General features: G+C 47.7%; 1 protein-coding gene across 4 annotated transcripts in view; it reads left to right on the top strand.

The window, feature by feature from the left end:
* Window positions 1–20475, top strand: part of EXTL3 (exostosin like glycosyltransferase 3) — a 96873-nt gene that overhangs the window by 23353 nt on the left and 53045 nt on the right. For all 4 annotated transcript variants that reach the window (XM_038177715.2, XM_038177714.2, XM_038177713.2 and 1 more), the window contains exon 2: window positions 1289–1355. The gene's annotated coding sequence lies outside the window, so the exon portion shown is untranslated. The remainder of the gene's footprint in view (window positions 1–1288; window positions 1356–20475) is intronic.

Genomic DNA, 20475 nt, shown 5'->3' with positions numbered 1-20475 from the left:
GGCTGCAAATGAGAACAGAGCTCTCCTTTCGTTTTCATCCACGTTCACCTTGAATTTTTATCCATGTTCAGGGTGAAAAAGCAGCACAGGATCAGCAGGCCTCCTGCCCAAGAGGAGGGCCGTTCTCCCAAACGCGTGTGCTCCGTCTCGAGTTGTAAATTTTTGGTATGGCCCAGAAAGCTCCGGGTTTTGCCATTTGATTGCAATTTGCATTTAGATTGGCTGCCCGAAGGGGAGTCGCCGGCGAGGCTGGCTCGAGCCTCGTGCAGATCCGCCTGCGAGTAGTGGCATTTACATAAAAACCATTAGCTCCGTTATTGATAAACATGAAAGGCATCCGTTTCATTTAATTTCCTGATGAGGACTCTTTAATCTAAGCACGCAAGAAGGCTGCAGCAGCGCTGTTCCTGCCCCTCAGCCCCTCCTGCTCACCCCTTGTTGCTTCTCGGGATGGTTTCCTTGGGGTTTTTGGGGCTGGGAGACGTGGAGTCCTCGCTTCCGATATCCAGAAGTAGCCAGTTGTCGTGCTGCACGGTAGGGAATTATTTAATGCCCCTCTTAAGAGGTGTCTCTTTAATTGAAGGGGGATTTAATGTGTCCCTGAAGCGCCATCGGTCTGCGTGCGGCGTGTGTTGACACATCTCGTGATGGGTTCTGCTTTCCTTTGCACCGTAACTCCATTCCGTAGGTAATTCCTTGCTTAATCAGAATGGGCTTCAGCACAAACCGAGTGGCTTCCCATGAAGGGGATAAGGTTAAAATTATAAACTTTAAACCTATTAAAGGACCTTCCTTGGTGCGTGCAGGTTACGGCCATCTGAGCCGCCAGGACAGTGCCTCAGGAAGGGAATTCCTGTCCTGGCGGCCACCGAGGAAGCCTTTGTAACATCCTGAGCCCGTGTAATGGTGACCGGTGTGCCTCAGGAGGAGGATTCACCATCCCTGTACTAACTGCTTTTGTGTAGCTGTTGGTGCTACTTTTATATCATTATCTTGCTTTACTCTTGGTTTGGATCAGCTCTGACCTTCTGAGAGCCTCTGGAGGCCACCAGTGCCACAGCTGACTTCAGGCATCGCAGCATCTCTTGGTTTAGGGCATTTCTGGTTTGGTTTAGGGCATTTCTGGTTTGGTGTAGGGCATTTCTCGTTTAGGACATGCTCCAACCTTTGCCAGCATTCTCATTTCTCAACCTTGGTGTTGAGGGTGTCTGTTCTGCTTCCTTTCCTTAGCAGGCTTCTTGAATTTGTCTTTTCGTCTCTACTTACAGCTTTTCTTCTTCTCTAATAGGATCCAGACAAATGAGCGGGGAGTCGGGCACGGAGGAGAGGCAGATTCTGCTTGATCACCCTTTGCAGTAAGTACCCTGACGTCTCGAGGATGAGATTTGCTGTGCTTAATATTGCCTTAAAACTGCCTTCACGGGGGAGCAGCACTAAATCTACATACTTCGACAACGCTTTCCTACAAATAGCAGCTCCCTTGGCTTTCCTCCTGTTCTGTTTCGAGGGAGGTGGAAGCTCCAGCTCTAGCTTCTTCTATCCGAAGGGGTAAATCTGCCCGCTTTAGTACGTGGTAAGGGTGGCAGGCGTTTTCTGAAAGCGAGGGAGAAAATCCGTATTTCATGGGGAATTTTTACACATTAAAATATCTCGCACGCATGCTAATGGGCGGTAATAACGAGCCGGTGCTTTATGAGGTGTCTACAAACATTGTTCAACTTGCTACTGCGAGGGACTCGAGCTAATAAATCCCGGTTAATTGGAACACGTCGACCCATCTGGTGCGTAGCCAGACTGAAACAGTTAACTGCAAGCCCCTGCAGGCTGTGGGGACACTGCTTTTGGGTACAAAATGCTGGCCCAGGCACAGCAGGTGAGTGTGGGAGCTGCTGTGATTGACCAAGAGGGCTGCACAATTAAATCCGCCGGAACAATCCTAGCAGGCGACTCCCCGAAGGATAACGTGGGATGATGAATTTTAAAAGCTGAAGGTGCTCGTTAACAAAAAGACAAGGAGGAAATCACACGCTTGGAAACCGGAGCGTGTCAGCAGCTTGGTTTCAGTAAGTCCTGGGAGCAGGGCAGTCAATTCTGGTTCCTCCTGTGCAGGAAAGGGAAAAAAGAGGCTTTCTAATTTGTGGCTGCTTAACTTTTCCACCTCACATGCGGTGGCATGCAAGATATCCTTGGTTCAGGTGTTCTCGTTGTTGATTCAGCTCGTTTTACTTCTGGATCCAGGGCACTCTTTCTGCCCTGCTGCTGGGATGTGCCAAACACTGCGTTCGGGGCTGAATACTGAAACTGAAAGTAGCAGAGAGGTCGTGTGAAGAGCAGAGGCTGCTGCTATCGATCAGGGGTGCCATCGCGCCGTGGTCTGCATCGACAGATCTAATCCCAGTGTGTGTCTAGAGTCAGATCTGCTGACTGCAGGAGCTAAAATAAGTCAATACCATCGAATTCTCCTTCTCCTTGCATAGCTTAAGAAGAAACACGGAAAGTTGCAGCCTGACAGCTGTGCAATGTGCAGCGGGCCCCAGGGCTGCGTGGGCTTCCCTGAGGGCATCATTTGGCCTGCAGAGCATCTATTACAGCTGGTGTCTTGTGTGGCAGGCTCAGCATTGACCTTCAGAACCTGGTGCACGTTTGTGGGCCTGATGGCTGGAAGAACAAACGTTGGAGACAAGGATTTGAGGTTTGGAGTTTGGGCTGAAGATTGTGATTAAAGCAAAAGACTGTGCATGTGAATTTAGGTCAGTAGGAGACAGCTGAGCGAAGGGATCTTCTTGGCAGAGGGATGGAACAGAAGAGTGATAGAAACAAGGTCTGCCTGTGATTGCTGTAGAACAAAATGGAAAAATAACCGGTTTCAAGAGTCTTAAAGCCATTTTATACAAGACTGTAGCACTAAGTAGCTAAATGGGCTGGGGTTGGAATATAAAAATGCTTTCAACCCCAGCTAAGTACTGGGGGCGGCTGCGTTGCTGATCTTCCAGAAGAAGCCGTAGACTTCTGCTGGCTTTATTAGAAACTCAAACCACAGCGAACAAACACCTGAGCCACGGGGAGGCCCGAGGTATGTCCTGTCCCCAGCAGTGGCTGGTGGAAGTGGTCTTTATCTCGTTAATTTATTTAGCTGCAGTTTGAATTGTTTGCGTGTTCGCCTCTTCCGTGCTGTTCTGGGTTCTGTAGGTCCCTGCTATGCCCCTTACCAGAGATCTCTTCCAGACAAAAGGACCCAAATCTAGTTGGACTGTCCTTGCAGGTGATGTTCCATGTCTCTGACCATCCTCACTTCTCTTCTGCCCCCTCTCCTCGTGGCACTGACTTCTGGTCCTGGTGCACATCTGGTTTTCCCCTCAAACCTTCTCCAAGTCCTACTCATTAGTACCTTGAAAGAGCCATTAGGTTTCTGAGCGCTCATCCTTTTGTTTCAGTTCGGTGTTTATCACCCTGGAAAAGAAGCCAGAAATCGTGTGTGTTCCACATAACGAGAAGCCATAGATTTTTTTTTTTCTTCTTCTTCAAAAAAGCAGGAGTTTGTGTCTAATCTAAAGGCTCTATCAGAAAAGCTATGAATAAACCTGATGCATTCCAGCACACTGAGTCACTGGGACAATGTAGTATTTAACAAAGAGTCCTGACAGACATTGTGTGGCTTTGTGCTCGAGCTGTCAGCCAGGATATGAGCTGTATCTTTGTATCCTGCAGCAGTTTCGGGAAACTAAATGGCTGCTCGTGTGCGCTGCGTCTTCCAGATGGGGACAAGAAACGCTCTGGATGTTAAAGCTTCTCCTTCTGCTCCGTTGGTTGAGAGGTAAAAACGATACCAGAAGAGTGAGTAGATACCAAAAGAGTGAGTAGTTCCTACTTAGATAAACATCAAATGGTGTCAACAAGCAGCTACTGATTTTGCAAGGGAGAGGCATGCCCCTCCATCCCCTGTGCTTTGCGCGAGTCTTCTTTATTTTGTCAGTCCCACACTCTAGTAGGACTAACAAGATAAATAGTAGGACTAACAAACTGCTAGGTTCTACTTTTCCCTTCCAAAAAGTAGAACTGAAACACAGCAAAATTCAAACTAATGCCTGGGGTTTTAGTCGCAGGTCTGCAGATTGCCACGGCGCGCCTGGGGCTGAGCCAGCTCTGTGGTTTTGTCTCTCCCTGCCCTGACTCACGGCCCTGGCTTTTGTGCTGCCCGAAGGTGAATCACAGCTCCCACAAGCGTGGTTAAAGCCTTGCCCTGTGGTCGGCCTGAGAAACCTGCTCCTCAGTTCAGCCAGGGAAACGTTTGGGTGGTTTTCTCCCTCAGCACGGAGCCAGAGCTCTGCGGACGATGGGAGTGGTGTTGCCCTGCCTTCTCCCAGCCCCACGGCTGTTCCTGCCATCGGGGATTTCTTCTTTCCCCTCAGCTGCCTTCCCCAACGCTCCTCTTCATATCTGCTTTTAAAACCAAGAAGCCCAAGCAGTTGTTCAGGCTTGTCTGTGCTCTGCTGGTGGCTTTTTTAAGAGAAGCCCTAGGGATCGGCTTCCCTCACCAGCCCCTTGTTTCATAGGGTTTACACCCACGCCGATTACCATTCGTAACCCTATTCGGGATATCCTGGGGATGAACTGCTGCCCTGAGGTTTTTCCATTCCTTCCTTGCCCTCTTTCTATATACGGCTCTTTCTCGGCCTTCTTTTTACATGTGCTCACACGAAGCTGCACTCAGCCGGCCTGCCAGCCCGCAGGCAACCTACACTAACAATTTCAGCTATAGTTTATCAAGATAGGAAATCGAGAGTGATTTTAATATGGTTGGGATCAGAACAGCCACGTTGGCTGCTTCTCCTGGTGGTTTTGATGCTCATTTTGGCTAGGGCAGGGTATAAATGCTCCAGACATCGGTCCCTCTCTGAACGAGGGATCAGCTCCTCCTGGGCAGCACTGGAACAGTTTATTTTTTCTCTTCTGGTGCAATGACTGAATAATATCCTGCTCTGCCCAGGGAAATCCCTTGTTTTGAAGAACCTCCATGGAGGAGAAGCTTCATCTGACTTGGAGCAAGGTTTGGGGACCTCACTGGGATGCAGCGATGCTCGGAAGGCGCTGTGCTCTCCGTGGGGAGCTCCGAGAAGCCAACCAGCACCCAGGGGGCTTTTTCTTTTAATGCAGCCATTGAAATCTGGACTGGAGGCTGCGTGGGACAATGCTGTAATGGCAGAGCTGTAACAGGCGCCCTTTGTGACCCAGTACAAAGCCGGCAGTATTTGCTGAGTGCTCCCACTTGCTGAGCCTGTGGTATCAGCCCGGGTTCTGTTCCCCTCCCTTCCCCTCCAGGAATTGGATCATACTTAGGTAGAACAAGTCACTGTTTGTGCGTTTGCTTCCTTTCTGCTCCCAGTTCTTGCTGAATCCCATGGTGGGTCAGAGGAAGAGAGCTCAAGCGAGGCTGAAATCAGCACGTTGCCTACGAGGTCCTCCGTAACGCGGTGGTGCAGGTCTGCAGCCCTCTGTCCGTCTTGTCCATGGGGTGGGAGCTTTTTTTCAGCACTGAATCTCAAGGTTCAACCCTCTTGGGCTGTGGCTCCACTGTTCCCCTGCTGCTTTCTCCAGGTTGTTTCCTGGGTTCATTCCTGAACCATTCCTGAGAAGATCGGCTTCATGTTATTTGCAGGATGAGTTAGAAGAGCTGGATTAAGTGAACCTGTGCGATGCCATAGGACCTTCCCTGCAAACTAAAGGCTACCTTGGCTCTAGCCTGCACCCTGGCCAGGTAAATAATTCCAAATTACATCCAGATTTGCCAAAAGGATGTTGTGTATGGATAAGTTAGCTTGGCAGCTGACCGCCTGTGCTTATTAAAGGATGGCGTTGGAAGAACGAGCTTAGCAACGTGGGGATCAGCCAGCTTTCTGTTTAATACCCTCTGGCTTTTCCCGTTTTCTCCCAAGTGCAATTTCATTCATTTACCCAAACGGGGGTACTGGGAGCTCATTGTGGTGGAATTCATTTCTCTGTATCGACCTTGGCACCTGGGACCAGAACGGTGGCGCAGGCTCTTAACGAGAAGACTCCAGGGGCCCGAGCCTGAGGACAGCTTATTACTTGCTGGTGATAGGAAAATGTTGCAGTGATTATTTACCATAATAAAGCTATTTGAGAGCGGTTAAAAAAGTGTTAAAGGGACTCTCCGGGAGGTTTGCATTACTATAGTAACGATTAGGGAGCAGGGAACAAGTTAAGTAATGTTTGCCAGTCGCGCTAATTTGCTTCTGCGAGTAAAATCTGCAGACAGCTGGAGGTAAACACTCTCTAGATAGCCTCGGACTCGCTAAAAGATTGAGCAGTGAAATTTCAGTTTGGAAATTTACCTCATCTCGTGTTGTCAGACGAAGCTTTTCCTCCGCTGGAGGTTTAGAGAAAGGCCCCCTGGGGACAAAATCATGGGAAGCAGGAGTGAAATTCTCCTTGTTTTCATGTGAGCCAGGAAGTTTCCGGTGCGATAGGATCACGGAAGGCCCCGATATGAAAAGGATTTACTTTGTGGGGTTGTTCTGTCATCACTCAGCAGGGATTGGGAAGAAAATACAACCCAACGTTTGTGTTTGAGTTTGTGAAGTCCTCTCCAAGAGGCAGAGCTCTTACTTCAGCAGCGACTGCTCTGACAAGGAGAGGATGCTCGCGACTCCATCGTGCCAGTACTGATGGAGCAGCTGCTGGTTAAACAACTCACTTCTCCCTCCTTCATTCCTTCCTCCTGCTGCAAATCAAAGGAAGAAGAGTGGGAATCAATGTTATCTTCTGAAAATAATAGCGAGGTTTTTGCATTTTTCCCTTCTGGAAGTGTTTTTGACAGGTGCCTCCTGTATTTGGTAAAGCTCAGACCCGCTGCTGGTGATGCTGACTGCAAAAGACTCGTTTCTTGCAGCCCCTTCTGCTGATGCCACCTCCAAAGCAGCACACGAACTAAAATCCAAGGCCAGCCTTTCTTCGGAAAGTACAAGCCTGGAGGTCACAGGCATCTCGCTGCGCGGATGATGCTTGAAGTTTTAGAAGAGGAAATGTTGGTGCAGAGACACCTCACTGTGGGAGGTACTGAGCAGAAGAGGTTTCCCTTCAGCTCCTATGAGCAGGCTTCAGCCTGGACCTGTTTTAGAGAGGGGAACCTACCTGGAAACTTGAATCTTTTAGGATAATCTCCGAAGAGCCAGGTTATTGTCTTGCCTGCTGGTATTTCCACTTCTAAAAGCAGGGGCAGGCTGTGGGAGGCTGGTGCGAAGTCAGCTGGATCTGGAACGAGCTCGGGGGCGTTGCACGGTGCCTGACCCTCCCTACAAGCATCTGGGGTGGCTGCAGCTTGGGGTGATTCAGGTCCTACAGGTGTAGTTTGGGTCTTAGAAGTCACAGGAACTGCCAAAGATGAACTCATTGCTGCACTGAAGCTGCCCCGAAGGCAAGGAAGAGGCACTGCTCCCCTTCCCCTCCCGCCCCGTGTATGGGGCTGCCGGGATGCTCTCCCTCCTCCTGCCCATCCAGATGCCGTCTTCCCCCGTGGACAAGGTTCGACGTCCTTTTAATTCTGCCTTCCTTTTAATTCTGCCTCGAGAGCTCACCGTGAGGCCTCGTGGAGCTGCTGCCTTTGAGGAGGAAAAGAAACCTCCGGTTCAGGTCCCCCGGGAGCTCATTTACGCTGATGCTCCAGGGTTTGCCAGTCAAGTGTGTCTTTGTTTCTCGACGCTTTTGCCTCGGCGATGGCAGGGTGTGATGGTTTGTCAGCTCTGCTGCTGGCTCTAACCACAGCTCCGAATCCTTTGCAGGATGGGAGCTGGGGTTGGGGAGGGGGGGGGGAGCTGCCAAAATATTTGGCCTGAAAGCGAATGTTTCAGCCTTTCCGGTCAGAACTGGGGTTTGTTGATCTTTCTCAGCAGTTCTGGAATCTTGCAACCCTTAACCTTTAGGCTAAAAGCTTTTTTATTCTTATTATTAGTTTATTTTATCAGCGATGCCAGCAGGAGTTTATAAAGTGTGTGGGAACAGCGACCAACTTCACCCTTGCCATCCCTGATAGATGTCACTAGGGTATTGTTGTCTGATGTTGGACTTGATTTCAACACAGGAAGAAATTCCTAAATATTTAAAGAAGGGTGTTGTAACTACATTATTTTCCAAGCCATAATTAGGCAGAAAATTTAAAAAAGGGGCAGAAGTTGGCTACTATCTATTGAATACTGAGTTTTGCATAATAGCCAGAACTGGATGGTTTCTGTGTCTGCCTTCACACGCTCCAGAAACTTCATAAAACGGAGCAAAACCTGAATGGAAAAAGCTGAGGGAAGCTGCTGGCACCGTGGCATCTCCTGCATGAAGGGAGACCTATGTTTTTTTTTCCTCCTGGTCGTTTTATTCAGAGTGAGCATTCCCATTAGATCGTGTGCATGTGAAAAGGACTTGGCTGCTGTCTGAGGTGGATAATAAGTGGATAAACGGAGAGCAGCAGCATTTATAGCCTGCGAAGTGACTCTTCAGAGCTTTAAGGAGCGGTGACCCAAGCGCAGGGAAGTCATGGGTAGGTTTTTCCCCTTTCCTCCCGGACCTGTGCTCGTTCCCTCCCTGGACAACCTGTCCCCCACCATCCTTAATTTTGTCTCAGCTTTTGTCTGTGCTCAAAAACGGAACTGCTGCAACAATAATTGATGGCTGCTCCTCTAGGGGTGGTGATAGGAAAGCGGGTGTAAGAACCCGTTAGAAATGGGGTAAGTGGTGCGTGGGGCAAGCCCTAAAAGCAGTGCTTCTGCACATCGCAGTCAAGCCACCTCTCCTGGAAATAGCTGCGTTTGCTTGCAGCCACCTTGCTTCAAAAAAAAAAGAAGTGCAGAGGGTTGTGGGCAGATCGCTTACGCAGCATATGCTCCGTGATGTTCTCTGTGCCAGGGCCAACTTGGAGAGGAGGGAAAAAAAAAAAAAGTTGTGCTGTTTTTTTTGCTGGATGTTGTTGGATCCTTCGCGGAGCTCGCTGGCAGCAAAACCTTCCCTCCCCAGGGATCTCTCCAGAGGCATTAGGCTCGGTGAAGGATGATCTGGAAGGATCTGCCTGTAAGAAACTGCTGCTTCTCCCAAATGTGAAACGTTTCCTGGGCACAGGAGCTGTGAAAGGGGCCCCGGCAGCCACCCCTGAGCAGCTGCAGAGTGGTAACAGGAGTGCTTGGGATGCTGAAGGGCAGGCAGGAAGGTTAGGAAATATTACTGAAGTATTTACTGTCTGTGAATGTGTAATGCAGGCAACATAGAGGGGAAAAATCCTTTAATTCAAAGGGCGGTGTCAATCCCCCAAAGGAAAACGGTGTAGTGAGGCCATACAAAATAGCAGCTGGGAGTTAGGAGAAGGCTTCCAGCCTACTTCAGAAGTTTGGATGGGAAAAGGGGGTGAGTTAAACAGCTGGTGGGCTCCTTCTGGAACAGTTTGATGCTTCTGACAGAGGGCTTTGAGCTGTTGTGCCTGGTCCTGAGCTGTCCCGTGCTTTTTTAATGCTGTATTTCGAGGGAGAAACCTTTCCTGAGTGTAACCTTGGGCAAGGTTTTAAAAGAAAACAAACAAGTGAAATACGAAGCGATAAAGAGCTGGCAGTCACACAACTATGGATTTGTGTGGGAAGGCCAAAAATGTGCTCTGCCTCTTATCGGAAGGGGTGAAATAACGTGGCCTGGCCCCTGCCTGCAGCAGGGAACCCACCCCTTCAACCCTCATCCTCCTGCAGCCTGCGGTGCTGGGACTCAGCACAGGTAAGATGAGTTCTCCTTGGTGCTGTGTCCTCCGAGGGCAGTACAAGTCCAAAACCAGACCAAAAGCCACCAGAGTTGGTCAGGAGGAGCCCAGAACAGCAGCCAGGTAGGGTCGGTGCAGTGCGTTAAAACAGCACTTCTCATCTGGAACTGCCTGGGTTTGGAGGTGTCATCGAGATGAAGCGTGCTGCAAGTGCATTTGTTTCTGCAAGAAGTGCTCTGAGTGTAATGGTCACACTTAAAAACGTTTCTGTATCTCCCTCGCCCTCTGCAGCCTTAATTTAATTAGAAGTCAGGGGCATAGGTGAAATTTCGAGCCAAAAAATGTGGACTTTATCGCTAAATGCAGTCGAGATGTGTTATTTTAACCCCTCTGTTGCCTCCATCGTGGTTGAGCAGGTTGGAGAAGCAGCTGTGAGCAGCAAAGGAAGCGACTGGCTGCGTGGGAAGAGCCTGGGCTGGAGCTGGCACACGAGGCAGGGTGAAGAGAGAGCTCCTGGGGGACCCCACAAGGGCAGGGGGTCAGCGAAGGGGTAACTAAATGCAGTGGCAAACATCTTGCTGCCTACACCCCAGAACTTTGCTGGTGTCTCCTGGCAGTGCCAGCTTCCAACAGCACACAAACACGGGGATTGCACAACGAGGTAGCTGCTTCCTTGGCTGAGTTTCAGGTTTATTTAGGTCTTACTTGCCTCAGCCTTGGGTAAAACAGTCTGGGCTGCGAGACTAGATGGTCTGAATGGTAGTTTGTATCCCATAACCCCTATTTCTTGGCAAGTATTTTAGGCCAAAAAATGCTTTAACTCTGTACTCAGGATATAGGAAACTGGTGGACCTGTAATTGCTCCTGAGCTGGCATGTCCAGGGGAGCTGAGACGTTGGCTGCACGTGGTTTTGCTTGTTTTTTTTTCCACCTGGTTTTGCTGTACCAAGTGCAGGAGCTGTGTTTGTCCAGCTTCAAGGTGGGGAAGGACAAACCTCTTCATCAAGACCATGTTAGAGGAGACATTAAAATGAGAACTAGGTTTTAAACCATCTATTTTACACCGTGTTCACATCCAAGCTTCTCCTGGGCTGTGCATCTGTCGGAATGACGTTTTTCAGAAGTTGTAGATTTTCTGCCTTTTGCCATCTTAAATCTTTGGCTGTGCTCCACTTACTCTTAGGTTCCCTTTCCAATTACACCATTAGATGTATTTCCATATGAAATCCATACATAATCAGCTGCCTTAAGGGCATCTTTAAACGGGAGAAAACTCCAAATCTGCTTATTCTCATGGTAAGATCTCAGCCGTTGTGGGTTTTGGCCTTTTTGGTCACACTTGTGTGTTTATACATATTCTTCCTGCCCTTCCAGATGTTCTCAGCTACCCTTTACAGATCTAACACGCTGACCCTTCTCCTCTCAAACACAAAATTTTCCGTGTAATTTTGGCAAATAATTGACTGCTTTTTTTGGGGGGGATGAGATATTTCCTGCAGTAGAAAGCAGCAGTAAATCTGCCCCACCAGTGCCTCATTCCTTGCGCCTCGTCTGCTTTTTTGGTAAATATTTCACTGCCCCTTTTATTCCCACCGGTTCTCCCTGCTGTAAGGCAGCAGGTTGGAATACATTTACACTAATAGTATTTTATTTTATCACGTTGGAGAGTGCTGCACTTGTATCTGTATATAGAACAGGAAGCTTGTTGGGAACGGCAGCAGTAGTTGCTGATGGCTGGGCATAAAGCTATTCCGAAACACTTCTGTGTGCTGATATAATGTCTAATTAGAGGGAGGATGGATGAAACCTGGTTGTTACTGGATTTGCAGGCGCTTGCCTCGGGCTCGGTGAGGAGGAACTGAGCCAAAGCTGAGGACTCCGGTCCCTAATTGGAGCATCGCGTGGGGGAGATGCTGGAAATACTTCTCCTCTTACAGCAGAAGAGAGCTGGTGTTACAGCAGGCAGATCGCTGGGGGTAACGAGGATGGGTTTTTCCCTGCCTGCAGTGGAGCTCTTGAAGTGGCAGCTTGTTAGCTGAACGTGGGTGAGTGGCCCGGGAGCACGGGACGTTGCCCTGGTTTGTGACTTTACAGGGCAGGCATCTATAAAGTGGTGTTGAAAAGCAGCAGTCCCACAAGGAACAACTGAAATGGGGAAGACATTTCACAGCCTGAAGCTCAGTCAGTCTCCGAATGACCTGTGATGAAGAAGAAAACCAAAGGAAGAGCAGATGATGTTTTTTTTTTTTTAATTCACTTTTTTTCTACTCATAAAGGGACGGTGGTGTTTTAAAGCATTTTGCAGTGCTTATATTCACTCCTGCTGTTGATTTTCACAGCCAGAGCTGGCTTGCTTTTCCTCTAGAGTCGAGATTTCTGTCGTGGCAGTAGGCAGAGGGAAAGAAAAGGTAGTTGCTCTATCCTGGCCACGCACTGGGGACAGCTCCTGGGCTGGAAAGGTTAATTTGTGCTTTAATGCCGTGTGTATCTGTGGGGCACTTCATAAGTAGAAAGAGTAGATACCTTATGCTGAAAGTGCCAGAGACAGTCATTCCTCTGTGCAAAACAAGGATAAATACTTCTTGATCCGCCAAAGGGGGCTGTGTGGGTTTAATTAACGTTTGCAAAGTGCTTGCGGATAGCATCTTTCATCTGAGAATCTAAAGGCGAAATATATTCTAGGCATTCTCGCTCAGCTTTGCAATTATTCTTCCAGCTGTCGTGAGCTGTGCCAACAAAAACTACTCTCCTGTCATCAAGGGATTGTTGATGCCCTGTGACTTGTTTTGATTTTGATATTCTCTTCCCCCTACTCCTTTTCCACACTTGCTATGCAAAATATAGCACGCTCTCCAAATCTGGAGGGGAGAATAAAACCTATTATTTTCCATCGCAAACTATTTGTATCCCATGTTACATACCCTTGGTAGGGGATCATTTTTTTTCTTTTATTATTATTTTTATATTGTCATAATTTATCAAATCGCAGCATGCCTCTGTGGATTGGCTGGGTGTTGCCTTTTGGCCTAGGTTGGGCAGCGTGCCAGTCACAAAACAGGGAAATGAGTGAAAACGCGGCCTGACGTTTTTTATTTTGAGGTGGGTGTGAAATCCTAGATGAATTCCTCCATTCCTTGGACTCGAGTTCCTGTGAGTTCATACTGGCAACATTTGGGTAGCTAAGACCTAAAGCTTTCTTCTTCCAAATGCTGATTTTATTGCTAGAAGTACTTTGAGAAGGTCTCTACAAATCCATACTACTCGAATTTAGTTTTAAAGGGAGGCTTGGGTATACACCTTGTTTCCAAGAGAACAATAATAAGAATTTTTAGATTCAAGAGTTACAGGTTCAGCCCAGGTTCTGCTACAGCCTTTCGACAAGATCCTAAGCACATGTGAGTAAAATGGGAAGAGTATTTCCATTTTGAAATAAGTTCACTGTTGTTGATACTTGCTGAGGGACTGGGTCCTTGCGTGCTGCATCTGGCTACCTTCATCCATCCCGATGTGCCCTTGTAGATGGTGTTTGGCACCGCACAATTTAGGTGAATTTGCAGGCAGGCTGAGCACAGACTGCCTATAAGGGAAGTACAGATATAAGAAACTGTGTTTTAGGAAAACTAGGTACTCTAGGACACCCCCCCCCCCCAAGTCTACCACTTAAGAAAGTTTGGCTATTGCTTTTACTCTTCTGAGGCTTCATTAATCTTGACCTTAAAAGCGTATGAGACTTTCTTGATTTATTTATTTAACTTGAAGAAAGTGGAAGGTATCATTTGAAGTCATTGAATGTTGAAGTTCCTAATTATGTGTGGGAATTAAGGCTACAAAAACACTTCAAGAGCAGCTATGTACGGCCACTTTCATCAGCCCCCGTGTTGAGGCTCGGTCTGTTTGCTTTAGCACTTAAACCCTTCCTCCTGTTTGCTCTTCAAAGTAATGCTGTGGGAGAGCAGGCTGGAGCCTGTCCCACCGTGCACATCTCTGTTGGACAGTGAGCTAGTTCTTAGTGACAAATTCTTGTCTTATTGGCAAGGGTTTAAGAGCCAGAGAATTGAAATGCAGTGTGATAACTTGCTTTTTCCCTCTTCAGATCCCAAACCAGAGTACATGGCAGGATGTGATGTGCTTATTCTCTGCTGCCTGATGCTTCTGGCTCGAGGGACGTGATGCTCCGAATTGGATCGAGCATCCCTGGCTCCCACAAAGGGGCGGGGGAGATGTGTGACTTCATGGAGATTCGTGTCCCTTTTTGCCTGTGTGAACTTCGTTATGGGAGCAGGCTTGTGTGACTCCCACATAACATGTACAAAATTTTCTTCTCCCTAGAAGGGAGTTCTGAATTCTGCCAAGCGTGTAGTTGTTTTTCCAAGCAATAAATCCCAGCGTGTTGCCTGCACTTCACTCCTAACCAAAATCCGTGGTATTTGTCGGGTAGGGACAGCAACAGGCGCTGCCGGCCTGTGCGTGACGCCTTCAGGGGGAATGGAAGAGCTCTGAGTCAACAGTGACTTAACCAACAAGTCTGAGAACAAGAGATGAGCTCATCTGAGCATCCTAATAGTCATTTGTTCTTTATGCAGCCGTGGAGGTTTGAGCTTAGGGCGCCGTGTTTCCAGCTGCCCTCAAGCTGCCTGTGATGTGCTGGGAGGGGTATTCCCAGAGCAGGCCTCAGCCGGAGGAGGCTTTCTCGTTATTTCTTGTGCTAAAGAGCTCGTGACGCTCGTTTGAGAAATGTCAGGCACGATGCTTATTTGAGAAATGTCAGGGAGAGTGTTGCCTGGTATTTGGAAACAAATTTTGCTTCAGTGTCCCTTTATATCTGGTGTTATTGCCTCCTGCCAACCCCCTTTCCCAACTGAGGAGGCCATGAAGGGCACGCAGCTCTTGTGGCAATGGTCCTTCAGGACCTTGGGTGAGGGAATAAAAGGTGGGTGAGGCCCCTTCCGGCAGGGCCTTGGAAGAGGAAATGAAGTAAAATAGAGAAATTTCACACACAAACTTTGTTTCGTGTTGAGATGAGTAACGAGGGAGGTCGTTGTCCCGATGCGTGCTCCCCTGTGCACCATCCTGGGCTTCTCTCGCTGAAAAATGGGACTCCTGCTCCTGCTCTTCGGGGTCTTTTTGATCTTCCAGGAGAGCTTCATCCGAAGAGAGCTCAAAATTATGCCTCTGAAATTGCAGTTCTGTCATTCCAAGCACAGCCTTGTGTACCATTGACAGATAATTCCTCTCTCTTGAAATATGGGGAGCCATCGTACGTGTTGCGCTCTCCCAGCTGCGTATTAGCTACTTTTAGCTCTGGGGCTCTTCTGTGCCTGGATCAGAAGAGATCAACAAGTTTGTCATGATTTGTTTCCTTCTGTACGTCATGAATATGGCACTTCAGAGGATTTTTTTTCCCCATCTCTATCTTGTTTACTTGAACTTGTTGTAGGCCTTTCCTTTGGGCCTGGATTTAGTTGTTGAATTGTGCTTCGGGAACTTGAGCTGGTATTCAGTCATCCCTTGCTTTAAAAGCTGGCTGGAAGTCCATTCCTCCTGCTTGACCTCTGCTGTCTGCCTGCCCCAGTGGCCTTTTTATTCTCCTAGCAGATCTGCTTTTCTGAAGCCGGCTGAGTTATTCCCCCTCACCTCCGTGTTGTGTTTTCCCTCCACTGATGTGCTTAATTCAATTCATATCCTCTAAGCAGTCTTTTTTGCTTAACAGAGTTGATGCAGTGAAATGAACTTGGAAGATGAATTTGTTATTCCCTGATATTTTCCAATTCCCTAGCGTCCCATTTTTTTTGAGCAGAAACCTCCCGTTGAGCTCTTTTTGTAAGAGCTTTGTGTCTCAACTTTTTCTCTTAACGGCTGGCTGCTGGGCTACGGCGCTCAACGTGCAAGTATAATAGCCCTGAGCATCGTGTAATGCTTTCCATTTGCAAGATCTCGAAGCCCCAGACAGCTATATGTTCACAGCTCTGCAGAAATACAGCCATCAGGGAGGCAGAGGGATGATTATCAACAGCAAGGAGGTCTTGAAGAAGCCCTTCCAGAGGAGGGCCTCAAAAAGGCTTAGAGGACTGCAGCACCTCTCCTAGGAAAAAAAGGCTGAGGGCTGGGGTTGTTTAGGCTTACAGGGGGTAATGGCAAGCTAAAAGAGTAGATTTGGGTTAGATATTAGGAAGAAACTCTTCAAATATTAGGAAGAAACTCTTCACAATGAGGGCGGCAAGGCCTGAAGAGCTGTGGGTGCTCCAAACCCCGACACGGCCCAAGGCCAAGCTGGATGGGGCTGGGGGCAGCCTGGGCCCAAACAGGTCACCTACTGGGGGCTGTTTGGGACCACGTGGGCTTTAAGGTGTCATAGAATCATTAAGGTTGGAAAAGACCTTCAAGATCATCTGGTCCAACCATCCCCTCCCACCAATGTCACCCACTAAACCATGTCCCCAAGCACCATGTCCAACCTTTCCTTGAACACCCCCAGGGACGGTGATGCTGAGCCTTTGGTTTGGGAACAGAAAGCAGCGCTGAGGGTGCTACAGGATGTTTGGAAGAATTGCCTTGAGGCTCACAGTCCATCTGCATATTCAAGCACACTAATTTGAATTCAACTTGGCTGGTTCAATCGCTTGAAGTTTATTAAGTTTGGTTCTTACTCACAATGAAATTTGCCTGGAGGATTGCCTTAATTTACTTCCAGAGTAAAATTAAGCCAATTTGAAAGAGGTTGCTTCTGTAAATAGAGGTGTAGTATGGTTGAGCTAATTGTTTTTTTTATGAATACCCCTTTTAGAATAGCTTTTCCCCCAATGACCCCGTAGTGAGGTGAGCACTGGATTAGCACCCAGGGTTTCTTGCTCTTGTCACAAGGTGTTGGCTTGCTTTTATTCGTGCCCCATTTATTTGCCTTTGATGTGGGCATACTGACTGGGTACTGGCTGTTCTGTCTCACCACATTTGTGTGTATTTTTGGGGTACACAGCAAGCCCACCACATCATCAGGAGAAATCTGCCTTTCCTGTCCCTCTGCACAGTAAGATAACTTCAGTCTAGCAGAGCTGGATTAAATTTAAAATAACTTTAAACCCAGTAATATATATATATATATATATATATATATAATTTCTTCAGAGCAGTAAAGCAATAAATTAGAAAAGCTGCTTTTATGCTTTTAGAAAATTGCCATTTTTGTTTATCCTTTTTCTGAATCTTTGATGAGGAAGTTAATGTTTCTGTGAAATGTAAAGGCTTTAAAGATGCTCCAAAAATGGTCAAAAACAAAGGAAAACTTGAGTAGCTCATGAATCTGTTTTCTCATGGATTTTTTTTTTCTTTGTGGATGTACTAAAGGCTGAATAATCTTGCTAGAACTTGCTGCTCAGATTTCAGGGCAAGCCTGCTTTGAACCTCTCGAATCCATGCACATAATTCACCCTTCCTGGCCAAAGCTCTGATCCTGGTTTTCCTTGTAAAATCAATACATAGAGATAAAGAAGAAAAGCGAGCATTAAGATCTTTGAGCGGAGGGCAGAGATGCTCCTTTTGCAGGCACTTGGAAGCAACGAAATTTGAGTAATTTTCCTCCTCTCAAGCTGCTGCTCTTTTTGTGTGTATTCACGTTTAAAGTCGTGCTCATCCTCCCATTTCTGCTAGGAGGGGAACACTTGGGCTCCAGCTGCACTTCAGCAGATGGCTGTTAGGTAAGTGTGTGAGCAGGAGCGAGAGACCCACAGTTTCTCTCAGGCATCGCAGACTAAATACAATTTCTCTGTAACAGCACCTGGATGTGCTCTCAAGGTTAGACCCTGTAATATTGCAACCTGAAGTCATCCTTTCGACTGAAATACGTTACAGAGCTTAAACAAATTATGTCGTTTCTTTCTGAAGGGCTGTTTGGTAAGCTGAGGTTTTATGTGCCTGTAATTCATTTGGGGAGCTTTAATTCTTGATGCAAATCAACGTCTCAGCATTGGTTTGAGCCCATGAGTAAATACACGAAGCTTGTGTGAGTTGCACAGCCCATGTATGCGGTTATCAGCGGTCACAGGCATTGTGGTAATGCTCCTCTGTTGGGATTAAAATCATACCGCTCCCCTCCCTAATGAATTCCTTATTTAATTATCAGGTAAAGGATAGATGGACTCATTCGATGGGGTTTAATTAGCCTGGCGATTCAGTTTGTTAACCCGCTTTTTACATTTTCAAGGTTTCTATTCTTTCAGTCCATTTTTTTTTTCTTTAAGCCAGGATTTTTTTTCTCCCCATAGGTCAAGTGTTTTCCTCAGGCACGAGGACAGGGATTATCAGTCAGAAGCTGAAAGCTCTTGGGGCCAGGAGTGCTTGCTCCCCTCGAGCCGAGGTGTCCCAGTGGCCGTGCTGGAATACGCAGCGTAGAGAAGCCTTCAAATGTCTCCTGAACTGCTCAGAGAACAGATCTTTCTCAAATCTTTCATTGCATAAAGTGAGTTTTAGTCATTGATGGTGGCTTGTTGGCAGGGACCTTGGCAGTGAATGCTTTCTTCTCTTCGTGATGGGTTCAAACAGAGCGTGCGGGTCGCTGCATGGCAGGTGCTAAGTCCTAATCCTGCAGAGAGCAGGTCCTGCCCAGCAGAGAGGATGTGAAGCAGCTCCGTGTACTCTCTTACAGGGAGTTCATGCATTTCTTTCCAGTATTAAGTGAGCAGACACTCAAAACGTTGATGCATTTGGAAGATTTACCCCCATGGAAGTAGGTCTCCTCCCCATCCAGCCCCAAGCACTTCCCCTGGTCAGTCGGGGTGCAGTGCTATTGAGGGCTGCCACCCTTCTCCTTGCTGGTCCCTTATCAGGGGACAGGAGGGAGCTCTGGTCCCTAGATCCTACTCCTCCATCAGTTTTGCAGTTTTAAGAAGCTGTTGCTTTTTTAAAAAAACAGCTTTAACATGTTGTGCATCTGTTGGGGAGGATGGGGAAAGCCTTTTCCCTTTGCCTTCTTAGTGTACTCAGATTTTCCTGGAACTTCCCCCATCATCATTTCTTACGGTGCTAAATCTGGACTCGTGGGGCATTCTGAAATGGGAGACTATTGCTAACGGTGGTGCAACTTCAGCACGTTGAGACAGAGCCTTTTGGTGAGTAGGGCAAGGATTTTGGCAACCTCAGCACCTCCAGCTCAACACTGGCTGGTGCCAGGACCCGTTCCCTGGCCTGATGAGCCCTCCTGACACCATCTGGACACCATCACACTGTTCAGCAGCCTCCACATGAGCACAGCCCTGTCCCAGTTGCTTTTGGGATAGGTCCCCAGCCTGTTCCATTTCCTGACCCTTATCTTGGGGCTGTCTGGATCGACTCAGGCATGATTTAACTTAATACTATAGGCCCAGGCACTGCATTTAGTCCTTGTTCCTATTATTTATCCACTTGTGCATCTTTGTTCTTGTCATCTCTCTGTGTAGGGGCTGAAATCTTCCAGGTGAGGTGCTTTTCCAGAATGGGACCGTGCTCTTGGGGCCATCTCTGTTCATCCTGCAGTGCTGCACAGCAGTATCATCCTTGTTGGTAGTAGCTGGTCTTCCCATGGCAGGATTTGCCTCTGTTCTATTTTTTTTTAGTAATTTCTGCCACCTTAAAACTCTGATTTTTGTGTTACTGCCTGTCACAAGACAGGTTCTTTGTCTGCATGTCTGCACCCTCAAATATTGATGTCAGTCTGCAAATATTGCTGTCATCCTGGCAAATCCCCGTTCCCCGCTAATGTGTTCGGTGCTTAACGTGGAACAAAAACCTGAGGAATCCAAGCAAAGTGTGTCACCAGAAAGTGTTATCTGCAAGTTCTGGACACGAGGCAGCCCTGGCCTGGGTGTGCAGTGCCGATAGAAACCCGTGTCTGTGCACCACCAAAGGGACGGGGCTGCCCCAGCACGCTGCTGGGGTGCTGGGAGCACTGAAGCAAAAAGCAAAGAGGCAGATGGGATGTGTAATTCTCAAATGTAATCCATTAAATTGCTTCAAAAATGAAATCCCTCCTGTTTTAACATTTTGAAGGAGAGGGACCGAGGCTGCTTGCTTGTTGTGAACAAAGGAGAAGTTGAAAAGCACCAGATTGCCTTAGATGATACCTCGTTAACTGGGGGTCTTCATAGGATGTCTAGGACTTAAATACTTGACAAAAAATGTTGGTGTTGTGGGGGGCTTGTTTTTTTGTTGATTATTTGTTTTGAGAAATACAAGATGAGTAAAGAAACATGTCTGAGGCACGTAAAACTTCTTGTGTCAGCAGAACCAGGTGCAGCTGAGGGTAATATCCAAAACGTGCTGAAAGCAGATATCTTTATTCCCATGTACTGTCAGCAGGGATTTTGCATTCACGTCTGATAATTCAGTTCCCAGTTGCAAACAAAGTTTTCCCTCCTTATTAATCCAGATCCCTAAGATAACGCCGTACTTCCAGCCTCTGTGTGCACCTTTCCTGGATGGGATTTCTTTCAGTGATCCAGGACCCTGCAGCCTGATGAAAGCAAGTCACCGTTTTTCTCCCCTGTAGTGCTTCTCCATCATTTTGGCAGGCCGGAGAGTTCGTCCTCCCAGAAGCTGGATAAAATCAAAAGGATATCTGAGGCTTGGGACTCGTGGTTCTCCTCCGCAGCAGCTGGGCACTTATCAGAGATGCACACGGCAGAAGGGATGGCTCAGATAGCAAAGTGAAAAGCCACCAGCTTTTATCTGCGTGCCCAGGGCGTGTTGATTGCTCGAGGTAC

The sequence above is a fragment of the Anas platyrhynchos genome, chromosome 3 (genome assembly GCF_047663525.1).
Source record: "Anas platyrhynchos isolate ZD024472 breed Pekin duck chromosome 3, IASCAAS_PekinDuck_T2T, whole genome shotgun sequence".
Lineage (NCBI taxonomy): Eukaryota > Metazoa > Chordata > Aves > Anseriformes > Anatidae > Anas > Anas platyrhynchos.
This window is presented reverse-complemented; position numbering and strand designations above follow the sequence as displayed.